Source organism: Sciurus carolinensis, chromosome 2 (genome assembly GCF_902686445.1).
Source record: "Sciurus carolinensis chromosome 2, mSciCar1.2, whole genome shotgun sequence".
Taxonomy (NCBI): domain Eukaryota; kingdom Metazoa; phylum Chordata; class Mammalia; order Rodentia; family Sciuridae; genus Sciurus; species Sciurus carolinensis.
The window spans coordinates 122,810,032-122,823,691 of record NC_062214.1 but is presented as its reverse complement, the minus strand read 5'-3'; the positions used below and the strand labels follow the sequence as shown (position 1 = coordinate 122,823,691).

At 66.6% G+C, this 13,660-nt stretch overlaps 4 non-coding genes across 4 annotated transcripts; all 4 read left to right on the top strand.

Moving 5' to 3' along the window:
* Nucleotides 1-2,135: 2,135 nt before the first annotated feature.
* On the top strand, nucleotides 2,136-2,229 carry Trnay-gua (transfer RNA tyrosine (anticodon GUA)). Its single transcript has 2 exons — nucleotides 2,136-2,172; nucleotides 2,194-2,229. It is a non-coding gene; the product is annotated as a tRNA-Tyr (tRNA).
* Nucleotides 2,230-5,655: 3,426 nt separating this feature from the next.
* Nucleotides 5,656-5,749, top strand: Trnay-gua (transfer RNA tyrosine (anticodon GUA)). Its single transcript has 2 exons — nucleotides 5,656-5,692; nucleotides 5,714-5,749. It is a non-coding gene; the product is annotated as a tRNA-Tyr (tRNA).
* A 3,425-nt stretch (nucleotides 5,750-9,174) lies between these two features.
* Trnay-gua (transfer RNA tyrosine (anticodon GUA)) lies at nucleotides 9,175-9,268 on the top strand. Its single transcript has 2 exons — nucleotides 9,175-9,211; nucleotides 9,233-9,268. It is a non-coding gene; the product is annotated as a tRNA-Tyr (tRNA).
* Nucleotides 9,269-12,696: 3,428 nt separating this feature from the next.
* Trnay-gua (transfer RNA tyrosine (anticodon GUA)) lies at nucleotides 12,697-12,790 on the top strand. The gene is made up of 2 exons: nucleotides 12,697-12,733; nucleotides 12,755-12,790. It is a non-coding gene; the product is annotated as a tRNA-Tyr (tRNA).
* Nucleotides 12,791-13,660: the final 870 nt, after the last annotated feature.

The window sequence follows — 13,660 nt, the reverse complement described above, 5'->3', positions numbered from 1 at the left end:
GTGAAGCCTGGCAAAAGAGGTGCTGGGGAGAAGCCAGAGAGTGTGCAGGGGGCGATGGGTGGGCTAGGGCCATCAGGAGGGGATGGGGCAGGGGTGCCCATGGGGAACACCAGAAGAGTGTGCCTTGGTCTCAGCCTGTCCCCTAGAAGGTATGTCCAGAGCCTGATGTGCACAGGGAACCGGTCACGGACAGGATGGTCAGTGGACCCTGCATGGGGAGGCGGGGGGCGGGGGTGTGCAGCTCTCTGAAACCTGGGGACCTGAGGGAAAGGGAAAGGGGAAGGGGAAGAGTCCTGGACCCCCATATCCCCTGGGCGCTTGAACGGTCTCATGGAGTGCATGGGTGTGTGAGAGAGACAGAGCTTGGTGGGCAGGGCCGGGAGGGGGGGGGGCTGGGGCGGGGGGAGTGTGGTTTCTTCTGAGCCTGGAACGGGGTTTACCTGAAACTGAAGGGCTGGAGCGAGGGCTTTGTTCCCTTCGGAACATCCTTCGGAGCCCGGCACCCTTTGTGGGCACCCCACCGCCCAACACTGTGTGCCCACCTCTGAGCGAAAGGCATCGAGTGCCAGTGCCAGTACCCGTGCTAGGGTGAGCCTGTGACACCTGCACTGCCTGGCAGGACCCAATAGTCATGTGGCCAGAGAGAGTCCCCCACTGGAGTGAGCCCATGTACAGAGGCCAGGCGGCAGGGTGCCAAGGTAGAAGGAAAGGCCTTCTGGGAATCACCCCTCACCTGGCCACTGGGTCCCGACATCTGGCTTTGTTGCTGGAGGGTAGAGCGGGGTGGTCCCTGGAGGCTGCTCTTGCTGCCCCGCCCCCCTCTGTGGCTGGCTGGGCAGCTGAGAGGCACTGGGTTTTGGGAAGTCCCTGGAGCCGGGCTCCTCCCTTCTCAGGGTGGGTGGGGGTTTGGTGTGGGGCTGGCAGTGCAGGGTTGGGGTTTCTCCCAGGGCGAAGGGACCTTGGAGGCTGGAGGCGCAGGCAGGCCCCGCCTGCCAGGGGCATGGCCACACTCGGGGTAGTGATGTTCCCCGGGGAGGTGCCAAGGCCTGGGCCTCCCTGGGATCTAGGCTGGGCGGATGGGAGAGGGAGGCCCTTTGGGGTGCGGACGGGGCCTGCAATTTATTGGGATCCCATCGGGATGGGGAAAGTCTGGGTTCCAGGGTCAGGAGCCCCACCCCTCCCCCGACGCCTACGTTCTGTCCCTTTGGCCCTTTGGGGAAGCGCACAGGACCTGGTGGAGGAGGTTGGCGAGGAGAGGCAGGGAGCCTGGGCCCGCTGGGCGGTGCGGGGGTGCTGGGGCGCGGCCGGGCTGCCTCCCTGGGTCCTCTATCCCTGGTGCTGTGTCAGGGCCGGTGGCGGCGGAGCGGGCCAGAGGCCCCTTCCCCTAACGCTGTGTCGTCTCCGCCACACGTGGCACTGTGCGGGAGGTTCTGACCGCGCCAAGCATGGAGCGCTGGCGAGCGTGGTGTGCAGCGGGTCGTGGCCGCAGGGCATGGGCACGGGACACCGCGGGGACCAGGCACCGGCACTGGGGTCCTAGGGGCCAGGCTGCTAGGGACCGGTCGGGGCTCCCAGCGGACCCTGGCGAGCGGCTCGGGCTGCGCGCTAGGTGGCCATCCGCCTGCCGCTGCCCCATCTGCTTCTCTTGCTTTCCGCCCCGCCCGCCCGCCGGACGCAACCTTCCTGTGTGCCAGTCCCCACCGGGTCTCGGGGTCCTGCACCTCCCACGCCGCCTAGGCGCCACGCTCCTGGACTCTGCCCGGCAGAAAGGGGGAGGTAGCGGGGGTCGCGGAGGGGCAGGAGGCCAGGAGCCTAAGGACGCCAGAGCCCTGCGCCCTGCTGTGGGCATCTTGGAGGACTCCGCGGAGCCGGGTCCCGCCGCGTTCCAGGGCGTGCCAGGCAGACCCTCTGGACACGGGCGGCTCCCACGCCGCAAGGGGTGTGCTGGGCCCTGCGGGCCTGGACTGAGCCGGTCTGGGCAGGGCAGGGCGGGGCGGGGCGGGGCGGGGCAGGGCTACCTCCAAGCAAAGGGAGACAGAGAGACGGGACCTCGCTCCCTCGGGCCTGGAGCCTCCCCGCGAGCTGGCCTCCCCCGTTTGCACAAAGCCAGAGGACCCAGCCCTGCCAGTGTGCACCCTTCGATAGCTCAGCTGGTAGAGCGGAGGACTGTAGACTGGACAGACAGCTGTGGACATCCTTAGGTCGCTGGTTCGATTCCGGCTCGAAGGACGTGCCCCACGCTTTTGCGCGCACGCACGCGCCCAGGCCCGCCTCACCTCAAGCCGGCCCGGCCGCAGCCCCACCTTCTGGGCCCAGAGCGGGAGAAGCCTCTGGGCACCACTCACCTCCCGCCGCCTGGGCTGCCCTGCCGGCTGCCGCCAGCGAACGCCACCGGCCGGCCCATCCTTCCCCGGCTGCGCGAGGTGGAAAAAACGCGGTCCCCACCCATGCTTCCAGATGCTGCCAGAAGCCACCCACCACCCGTGTCTCCCCAAGCCGGACCCCCGTGCCCCGCTGCCTCCCGCCGTCCCTGGCACGCACCCGGGATCCTGCACTTTTAACCACAAGGCACTCCCACGGCGCCTCAGCGCCTGGGCCTCTGACGACACCGACACCCGGGCAGGCAGGCTTCCCTGCCACTCAGCCCTTCCCACCTCCTGCACCCGGGACTTGGCCCCTGAGAGTCACCGGCGCCCATGTGCGTGCTAAAGAATCACCATGCCACCCGGCCTGAGAACCCACGGCCCTCCCTCTCTGCTCCATGGGGGGGTGGGGGTGGGGGACCTCGAGTCAGGTGCCCCAATCTCCAGTCTGCCCCGCTCTGTCACTCTTTCATCTCCTTAAATTCCCACCAGCCCCTGCCACCTCTCCTTTCTTCTGTCAGTCTTGTCCATCGCCCCCCCCCCACCGCCACAGTCATTTTCTACCCCCCTCCCCCCACACTCCTCCACCCCAGCCCATCACTCAGTTGCTGTCTTTGTCCCCCAATCTGACGCCTGTCCCGGTTCCCGTCTCTCTCTGCCTGTTTGTGTAGGAACGTGTAGTCGGATGAAGGAGGAAAATGTTCATGCCAGCTTGGTTAGGTGGCCATGGCATGTGCTCTGTTTGCCCTTTAGGCTTAAGAAGAGGGTGTGCCCCTCCTGTCCACATGCCACCAGCCTCACGTTTCCGTTTCCTGAACCTTGACACATATGAATGGAGATGCTGGAGGTCTCTGTGGTCCTGCTGCCTGAGCCAGCACAGCCCAGGTTCTGCTCCTCACCTCTGGAAGGTGGCAAAAGCCCGTGTTGCCCTTGTCCTGCCAGGGGTGAGCTGAGGCTGAGTGAGAAGGAGTGAGAGTAAAGGGAGATTGTCCCCCATGCCCGCCAAGAAGCCCACGGTGAGGGGGAGCTCATGGCTCAAAGGCCGGCAGCCAAGGGACCTTTGCCCTTGTCTTGCAAAGGGCACGGAATCTCACCCTCCTACTGAGACCACTGGTCTGGTGGGTCCTAGCAGCTTGGGACCTTGGGCGCCCAGATGGAAGTGAAGCCTGGCAAAAGAGGTGCTGGGGAGAAGCCAGAGAGTGTGCAGGGGGCGATGGGTGGGCTAGGGCCATCAGGAGGGGATGGGGCAGGGGTGCCCATGGGGAACACCAGAAGAGTGTGCCTTGGTCTCAGCCTGTCCCCTAGAAGGTATGTCCAGAGCCTGATGTGCACAGGGAACCAGTCACGGACAGGATGGTCAGTGGACCCTGCATGGGGAGGCGGGGGGCGGGGGTGTGCAGCTCTCTGAAACCTGGGGACCTGAGGGAAAGGGAAAGGGGAAGGGGAAGAGTCCTGGACCCCCATATCCCCTGGGCGCTTGAACGGTCTCATGGAGTGCATGGGTGTGTGAGAGAGACAGAGCTTGGTGGGCAGGGCCGGGAGGGGGGGGGCTGGGGCGGGGGGAGTGTGGTTTCTTCTGAGCCTGGAACGGGGTTTACCTGAAACTGAAGGGCTGGAGCGAGGGCTTTGTTCCCTTCGGAACATCCTTCGGAGCCCGGCACCCTTTGTGGGCACCCCACCGCCCAACACTGTGTGCCCACCTCTGAGCGAAAGGCATCGAGTGCCAGTGCCAGTACCCGTGCTAGGGTGAGCCTGTGACACCTGCACTGCCTGGCAGGACCCAATAGTCATGTGGCCAGAGAGAGTCCCCCACTGGAGTGAGCCCATGTACAGAGGCCAGGCGGCAGGGTGCCAAGGTAGAAGGAAAGGCCTTCTGGGAATCACCCCTCACCTGGCCACTGGGTCCCGACATCTGGCTTTGTTGCTGGAGGGTAGAGCGGGTGGTCCCTGGAGGCTGCTCTTGCTGCCCCGCCCCCCTCTGTGGCTGGCTGGGCAGCTGAGAGGCACTGGGTTTTGGGAAGTCCCTGGAGCCGGGCTCCTCCCTTCTCAGGGTGGGTGGGGGTTTGGTGTGGGGCTGGCAGTGCAGGGTTGGGGTTTCTCCCAGGGCGAAGGGACCTTGGAGGCTGGAGGCGCAGGCAGGCCCCGCCTGCCAGGGGCATGGCCACACTCGGGGTAGTGATGTTCCCCGGGGAGGTGCCAAGGCCTGGGCCTCCCTGGGATCTAGGCTGGGCGGATGGGAGAGGGAGGCCCTTTGGGGTGCGGACGGGGCCTGCAATTTATTGGGATCCCATCGGGATGGGGAAAAGTCTGGGTTCCAGGGTCAGGAGCCCCACCCCTCCCCGACGCCTACGTTCTGTCCCTTTGGCCCTTTGGGGAAGCGCACAGGACCTGGTGGAGGAGGTTGGCGAGGAGAGGCAGGGAGCCTGGGCCCGCTGGGCGGTGCGGGGGTGCTGGGGCGCGGCCGGGCTGCCTCCCTGGGTCCTCTATCCCTGGTGCTGTGTCAGGGCCGGTGGCGGCGGAGCGGGCCAGAGGCCCCTTCCCCTAACGCTGTGTCGTCTCCGCCACACGTGGCACTGTGCGGGAGGTTCTGACCGCGCCAAGCATGGAGCGCTGGCGAGCGTGGTGTGCAGCGGGTCGTGGCCGCAGGGCATGGGCACGGGACACCGCGGGGACCAGGCACCGGCACTGGGGTCCTAGGGGCCAGGCTGCTAGGGACCGGTCGGGGCTCCCAGCGGACCCTGGCGAGCGGCTCGGGCTGCGCGCTAGGTGGCCATCCGCCTGCCGCTGCCCCATCTGCTTCTCTTGCTTTCCGCCCCGCCCGCCCGCCGGACGCAACCTTCCTGTGTGCCAGTCCCCACCGGGTCTCGGGGTCCTGCACCTCCCACGCCGCCTAGGCGCCACGCTCCTGGACTCTGCCCGGCAGAAAGGGGGAGGTAGCGGGGGTCGCGGAGGGGCAGGAGGCCAGGAGCCTAAGGACGCCAGAGCCCTGCGCCCTGCTGTGGGCATCTTGGAGGACTCCGCGGAGCCGGGTCCCGCCGCGTTCCAGGGCGTGCCAGGCAGACCCTCTGGACACGGGCGGCTCCCACGCCGCAAGGGGTGTGCTGGGCCCTGCGGGCCTGGACTGAGCCGGTCTGGGCAGGGCAGGGCGGGGCGGGGCGGGGCGGGGCAGGGCTACCTCCAAGCAAAGGGAGACAGACAGACGGGACCTCGCTCCCTCGGGCCTGGAGCCTCCCCGCGAGCTGGCCTCCCCCGTTTGCACAAAGCCAGAGGACCCAGCCCTGCCAGTGTGCACCCTTCGATAGCTCAGCTGGTAGAGCGGAGGACTGTAGACTGGACAGACAGCTGTGGACATCCTTAGGTCGCTGGTTCGATTCCGGCTCGAAGGACGTGCCCCACGCTTTTGCGCGCACGCACGCGCCCAGGCCCGCCTCACCTCAAGCCGGCCCGGCCGCAGCCCCACCTTCTGGGCCCAGAGCGGGAGAAGCCTCTGGGCACCACTCACCTCCCGCCGCCTGGGCTGCCCTGCCGGCTGCCGCCAGCGAACGCCACCGGCCGGCCCATCCTTCCCCGGCTGCGCGAGGTGGAAAAACGCGGTCCCCACCCATGCTTCCAGATGCTGCCAGAAGCCACCCACCACCCGTGTCTCCCCAAGCCGGACCCCCGTGCCCCGCTGCCTCCCGCCGTCCCTGGCACGCACCCGGGATCCTGCACTTTTAACCACAAGGCACTCCCACGGCGCCTCAGCGCCTGGGCCTCTGACGACACCGACACCCGGGCAGGCAGGCTTCCCTGCCACTCAGCCCTTCCCACCTCCTGCACCCGGGACTTGGCCCCTGAGAGTCACCGGCGCCCATGTGCGTGCTAAAGAATCACCATGCCACCCGGCCTGAGAACCCACGGCCCTCCCTCTCTGCTCCATGGGGGGGTGGGGGGTGGGGACCTCGAGTCAGGTGCCCCAATCTCCAGTCTGCCCCGCTCTGTCACTCTTTCATCTCCTTAAATTCCCACCAGCCCCTGCCACCTCTCCTTTCTTCTGTCAGTCTTGTCCATCGCCCCCCCCCCACCGCCACAGTCATTTTCTACCCCCCTCCCCCCACACTCCTCCACCCCAGCCCATCACTCAGTTGCTGTCTTTGTCCCCCAATCTGACGCCTGTCCCGGTTCCCGTCTCTCTCTGCCTGTTTGTGTAGGAACGTGTAGTCGGATGAAGGAGGAAAATGTTCATGCCAGCTTGGTTAGGTGGCCATGGCATGTGCTCTGTTTGCCCTTTAGGCTTAAGAAGAGGGTGTGCCCCTCCTGTCCACATGCCACCAGCCTCACGTTTCCGTTTCCTGAACCTTGACACATATGAATGGAGATGCTGGAGGTCTCTGTGGTCCTGCTGCCTGAGCCAGCACAGCCCAGGTTCTGCTCCTCACCTCTGGAAGGTGGCAAAAGCCCGTGTTGCCCTTGTCCTGCCAGGGGTGAGCTGAGGCTGAGTGAGAAGGAGTGAGAGTAAAGGGAGATTGTCCCCCATGCCCGCCAAGAAGCCCACGGTGAGGGGGAGCTCATGGCTCAAAGGCCGGCAGCCAAGGGACCTTTACCCTTGTCTTGCAAAGGGCACGGAATCTCACCCTCCTACTGAGACCACTGGTCTGGTGGGTCCTAGCAGCTTGGGACCTTGGGCGCCCAGATGGAAGTGAAGCCTGGCAAAAGAGGTGCTGGGGAGAAGCCAGAGAGTGTGCAGGGGGCGATGGGTGGGCTAGGGCCATCAGGAGGGGATGGGGCAGGGGTGCCCATGGGGAACACCAGAAGAGTGTGCCTTGGTCTCAGCCTGTCCCCTAGAAGGTATGTCCAGAGCCTGATGTGCACAGGGAACCGGTCACGGACAGGATGGTCAGTGGACCCTGCATGGGGAGGCGGGGGGCGGGGGTGTGCAGCTCTCTGAAACCTGGGGACCTGAGGGAAAGGGAAAGGGGAAGGGGAAGAGTCCTGGACCCCCATATCCCCTGGGCGCTTGAACGGTCTCATGGAGTGCATGGGTGTGTGAGAGAGACAGAGCTTGGTGGGCAGGGCCGGGAGGGGGGGGGCTGGGGCGGGGGGAGTGTGGTTTCTTCTGAGCCTGGAACGGGGTTTACCTGAAACTGAAGGGCTGGAGCGAGGGCTTTGTTCCCTTCGGAACATCCTTCGGAGCCCGGCACCCTTTGTGGGCACCCCACCGCCCAACACTGTGTGCCCACCTCTGAGCGAAAGGCATCGAGTGCCAGTGCCAGTACCCGTGCTAGGGTGAGCCTGTGACACCTGCACTGCCTGGCAGGACCCAATAGTCATGTGGCCAGAGAGAGTCCCCCACTGGAGTGAGCCCATGTACAGAGGCCAGGCGGCAGGGTGCCAAGGTAGAAGGAAAGGCCTTCTGGGAATCACCCCTCACCTGGCCACTGGGTCCCGACATCTGGCTTTGTTGCTGGAGGGTAGAGCGGGGTGGTCCCTGGAGGCTGCTCTTGCTGCCCCGCCCCCCTCTGTGGCTGGCTGGGCAGCTGAGAGGCACTGGGTTTTGGGAAGTCCCTGGAGCCGGGCTCCTCCCTTCTCAGGGTGGGTGGGGTTTGGTGTGGGGCTGGCAGTGCAGGGTTGGGGTTTCTCCCAGGGCGAAGGGACCTTGGAGGCTGGAGGCGCAGGCAGGCCCCGCCTGCCAGGGGCATGGCCACACTCGGGGTAGTGATGTTCCCCGGGGAGGTGCCAAGGCCTGGGCCTCCCTGGGATCTAGGCTGGGCGGATGGGAGAGGGAGGCCCTTTGGGGTGCGGACGGGGCCTGCAATTTATTGGGATCCCATCGGGATGGGGAAAGTCTGGGTTCCAGGGTCAGGAGCCCCACCCCTCCCCCGACGCCTACGTTCTGTCCCTTTGGCCCTTTGGGGAAGCGCACAGGACCTGGTGGAGGAGGTTGGCAAGGAGAGGCAGGGAGCCTGGGCCCGCTGGGCGGTGCGGGGGTGCTGGGGCGCGGCCGGGCTGCCTCCCTGGGTCCTCTATCCCTGGTGCTGTGTCAGGGCCGGTGGCGGCGGAGCGGGCCAGAGGCCCCTTCCCCTAACGCTGTGTCGTCTCCGCCACACGTGGCACTGTGCGGGAGGTTCTGACCGCGCCAAGCATGGAGCGCTGGCGAGCGTGGTGTGCAGCGGGTCGTGGCCGCAGGGCATGGGCACGGGACACCGCGGGGACCAGGCACCGGCACTGGGGTCCTAGGGGCCAGGCTGCTAGGGACCGGTCGGGGCTCCCAGCGGACCCTGGCGAGCGGCTCGGGCTGCGCGCTAGGTGGCCATCCGCCTGCCGCTGCCCCATCTGCTTCTCTTGCTTTCCGCCCCGCCCGCCCGCCGGACGCAACCTTCCTGTGTGCCAGTCCCCACCGGGTCTCTGGGTCCTGCACCTCCCACGCCGCCTAGGCGCCACGCTCCTGGACTCTGCCCGGCAGAAAGGGGGAGGTAGCGGGGGTCGCGGAGGGGCAGGAGGCCAGGAGCCTAAGGACGCCAGAGCCCTGCGCCCTGCTGTGGGCATCTTGGAGGACTCCGCGGAGCCGGGTCCCGCCGCGTTCCAGGGCGTGCCAGGCAGACCCTCTGGACACGGGCGGCTCCCACGCCGCAAGGGGTGTGCTGGGCCCTGCGGGCCTGGACTGAGCCGGTCTGGGCAGGGCAGGGCGGGGCGGGGCGGGGCGGGGCAGGGCTACCTCCAAGCAAAGGGAGACAGAGAGACGGGACCTCGCTCCCTCGGGCCTGGAGCCTCCCCGCGAGCTGGCCTCCCCCGTTTGCACAAAGCCAGAGGACCCAGCCCTGCCAGTGTGCACCCTTCGATAGCTCAGCTGATAGAGCGGAGGACTGTAGACTGGACAGACAGCTGTGGACATCCTTAGGTCGCTGGTTCGATTCCGGCTCGAAGGACGTGCCCCACGCTTTTGCGCGCACGCACGCGCCCAGGCCCGCCTCACCTCAAGCCGGCCCGGCCGCAGCCCCACCTTCTGGGCCCAGAGCGGGAGAAGCCTCTGGGCACCACTCACCTCCCGCCGCCTGGGCTGCCCTGCCGGCTGCCGCCAGCGAACGCCACCGGCCGGCCCATCCTTCCCCGGCTGCGCGAGGTGGAAAAACGCGGTCCCCACCCATGCTTCCAGATGCTGCCAGAAGCCACCCACCACCCGTGTCTCCCCAAGCCGGACCCCCGTGCCCCGCTGCCTCCCGCCGTCCCTGGCACGCACCCGGGATCCTGCACTTTTAACCACAAGGCACTCCCACGGCGCCTCAGCGCCTGGGCCTCTGACGACACCGACACCCGGGCAGGCAGGCTTCCCTGCCACTCAGCCCTTCCCACCTCCTGCACCCGGGACTTGGCCCCTGAGAGTCACCGGCGCCCATGTGCGTGCTAAAGAATCACCATGCCACCCGGCCTGAGAACCCACGGCCCTCCCTCTCTGCTCCATGGGGGGGTGGGGGGTGGGGACCTCGAGTCAGGTGCCCCAATCTCCAGTCTGCCCCGCTCTGTCACTCTTTCATCTCCTTAAATTCCCACCAGCCCCTGCCACCTCTCCTTTCTTCTGTCAGTCTTGTCCATCGCCCCCCCCCCCACCGCCACAGTCATTTTCTACCCCCCTCCCCCCACACTCCTCCACCCCAGCCCATCACTCAGTTGCTGTCTTTGTCCCCCAATCTGACGCCTGTCCCGGTTCCCGTCTCTCTCTGCCTGTTTGTGTAGGAACGTGTAGTCGGATGAAGGAGGAAAATGTTCATGCCAGCTTGGTTAGGTGGCCATGGCATGTGCTCTGTTTGCCCTTTAGGCTTAAGAAGAGGGTGTGCCCCTCCTGTCCACATGCCACCAGCCTCACGTTTCCGTTTCCTGAACCTTGACACATATGAATGGAGATGCTGGAGGTCTCTGTGGTCCTGCTGCCTGAGCCAGCACAGCCCAGGTTCTGCTCCTCACCTCTGGAAGGTGGCAAAAGCCCGTGTTGCCCTTGTCCTGCCAGGGGTGAGCTGAGGCTGAGTGAGAAGGAGTGAGAGTAAAGGGAGATTGTCCCCCATGCCCGCCAAGAAGCCCACGGTGAGGGGGAGCTCATGGCTCAAAGGCCGGCAGCCAAGGGACCTTTACCCTTGTCTTGCAAAGGGCACGGAATCTCACCCTCCTACTGAGACCACTGGTCTGGTGGGTCCTAGCAGCTTGGGACCTTGGGCGCCCAGATGGAAGTGAAGCCTGGCAAAAGAGGTGCTGGGGAGAAGCCAGAGAGTGTGCAGGGGGCGATGGGTGGGCTAGGGCCATCAGGAGGGGATGGGGCAGGGGTGCCCATGGGGAACACCAGAAGAGTGTGCCTTGGTCTCAGCCTGTCCCCTAGAAGGTATGTCCAGAGCCTGATGTGCACAGGGAACCGGTCACGGACAGGATGGTCAGTGGACCCTGCATGGGGAGGCGGGGGGCGGGGGGTGTGCAGCTCTCTGAAACCTGGGGACCTGAGGGAAAGGGAAAGGGGAAGGGGAAGAGTCCTGGACCCCCATATCCCCTGGGCGCTTGAACGGTCTCATGGAGTGCATGGGTGTGTGAGAGAGACAGAGCTTGGTGGGCAGGGCCGGGAGGGGGGGGGGCTGGGGCGGGGGGAGTGTGGTTTCTTCTGAGCCTGGAACGGGGTTTACCTGAAACTGAAGGGCTGGAGCGAGGGCTTTGTTCCCTTCGGAACATCCTTCGGAGCCCGGCACCCTTTGTGGGCACCCCACCGCCCAACACTGTGTGCCCACCTCTGAGCGAAAGGCATCGAGTGCCAGTGCCAGTACCCGTGCTAGGGTGAGCCTGTGACACCTGCACTGCCTGGCAGGACCCAATAGTCATGTGGCCAGAGAGAGTCCCCCACTGGAGTGAGCCCATGTACAGAGGCCAGGCGGCAGGGTGCCAAGGTAGAAGGAAAGGCCTTCTGGGAATCACCCCTCACCTGGCCACTGGGTCCCGACATCTGGCTTTGTTGCTGGAGGGTAGAGCGGGGTGGTCCCTGGAGGCTGCTCTTGCTGCCCCGCCCCCCTCTGTGGCTGGCTGGGCAGCTGAGAGGCACTGGGTTTTGGGAAGTCCCTGGAGCCGGGCTCCTCCCTTCTCAGGGTGGGTGGGGGTTTGGTGTGGGGCTGGCAGTGCAGGGTTGGGGTTTCTCCCAGGGCGAAGGGACCTTGGAGGCTGGAGGCGCAGGCAGGCCCCGCCTGCCAGGGGCATGGCCACACTCGGGGTAGTGAGTTCCCCGGGGAGGTGCCAAGGCCTGGGCCTCCCTGGGATCTAGGCTGGGCGGATGGGAGAGGGAGGCCCTTTGGGGTGCGGACGGGGCCTGCAATTTATTGGGATCCCATCGGGATGGGGAAAGTCTGGGTTCCAGGGTCAGGAGCCCCACCCCTCCCCCGACGCCTACGTTCTGTCCCTTTGGCCCTTTGGGGAAGCGCACAGGACCTGGTGGAGGAGGTTGGCGAGGAGAGGCAGGGAGCCTGGGCCCGCTGGGCGGTGCGGGGGTGCTGGGGCGCGGCCGGGCTGCCTCCCTGGGTCCTCTATCCCTGGTGCTGTGTCAGGGCCGGTGGCGGCGGAGCGGGCCAGAGGCCCCTTCCCCTAACGCTGTGTCGTCTCCGCCACACGTGGCACTGTGCGGGAGGTTCTGACCGCGCCAAGCATGGAGCGCTGGCGAGCGTGGTGTGCAGCGGGTCGTGGCCGCAGGGCATGGGCACGGGACACCGCGGGGACCAGGCACCGGCACTGGGGTCCTAGGGGCCAGGCTGCTAGGGACCGGTCGGGGCTCCCAGCGGACCCTGGCGAGCGGCTCGGGCTGCGCGCTAGGTGGCCATCCGCCTGCCGCTGCCCCATCTGCTTCTCTTGCTTTCCGCCCCGCCCGCCCGCCGGACGCAACCTTCCTGTGTGCCAGTCCCCACCGGGTCTCGGGGTCCTGCACCTCCCACGCCGCCTAGGCGCCACGCTCCTGGACTCTGCCCGGCAGAAAGGGGGAGGTAGCGGGGGTCGCGGAGGGGCAGGAGGCCAGGAGCCTAAGGACGCCAGAGCCCTGCGCCCTGCTGTGGGCATCTTGGAGGACTCCGCGGAGCCGGGTCCCGCCGCGTTCCAGGGCGTGCCAGGCAGACCCTCTGGACACGGGCGGCTCCCACGCCGCAAGGGGTGTGCTGGGCCCTGCGGGCCTGGACTGAGCCGGTCTGGGCAGGGCAGGGCGGGGCGGGGCGGGGCGGGGCAGGGCTACCTCCAAGCAAAGGGAGACAGAGAGACGGGACCTCGCTCCCTCGGGCCTGGAGCCTCCCCGCGAGCTGGCCTCCCCCGTTTGCACAAAGCCAGAGGACCCAGCCCTGCCAGTGTGCACCCTTCGATAGCTCAGCTGGTAGAGCGGAGGACTGTAGACTGGACAGACAGCTGTGGACATCCTTAGGTCGCTGGTTCGATTCCGGCTCGAAGGACGTGCCCCACGCTTTTGCGCGCACGCACGCGCCCAGGCCCGCCTCACCTCAAGCCGGCCCGGCCGCAGCCCCACCTTCTGGGCCCAGAGCGGGAGAAGCCTCTGGGCACCACTCACCTCCCGCCGCCTGGGCTGCCCTGCCGGCTGCCGCCAGCGAACGCCACCGGCCGGCCCATCCTTCCCCGGCTGCGCGAGGTGGAAAAACGCGGTCCCCACCCATGCTTCCAGATGCTGCCAGAAGCCACCCACCACCCGTGTCTCCCCAAGCCGGACCCCCGTGCCCCGCTGCCTCCCGCCGTCCCTGGCACGCACCCGGGATCCTGCACTTTTAACCACAAGGCACTCCCACGGCGCCTCAGCGCCTGGGCCTCTGACGACACCGACACCCGGGCAGGCAGGCTTCCCTGCCACTCAGCCCTTCCCACCTCCTGCACCCGGGACTTGGCCCCTGAGAGTCACCGGCGCCCATGTGCGTGCTAAAGAATCACCATGCCACCCGGCCTGAGAACCCACGGCCCTCCCTCTCTGCTCCATGGGGGGGTGGGGGGTGGGGACCTCGAGTCAGGTGCCCCAATCTCCAGTCTGCCCCGCTCTGTCACTCTTTCATCTCCTTAAATTCCCACCAGCCCCTGCCACCTCTCCTTTCTTCTGTCAGTCTTGTCCATCGCCCCCCCCCCACCGCCACAGTCATTTTCTACCCCCCTCCCCCCACACTCCTCCACCCCAGCCCATCACTCAGTTGCTGTCTTTGTCCCCCAATCTGACGCCTGTCCCGGTTCCCGTCTCTCTCTGCCTGTTTGTGTAGGAACGTGTAGTCGGATGAAGGAGGAAAATGTTCATGCCAGCTTGGTTAGGTGGCCATGGCATGTGC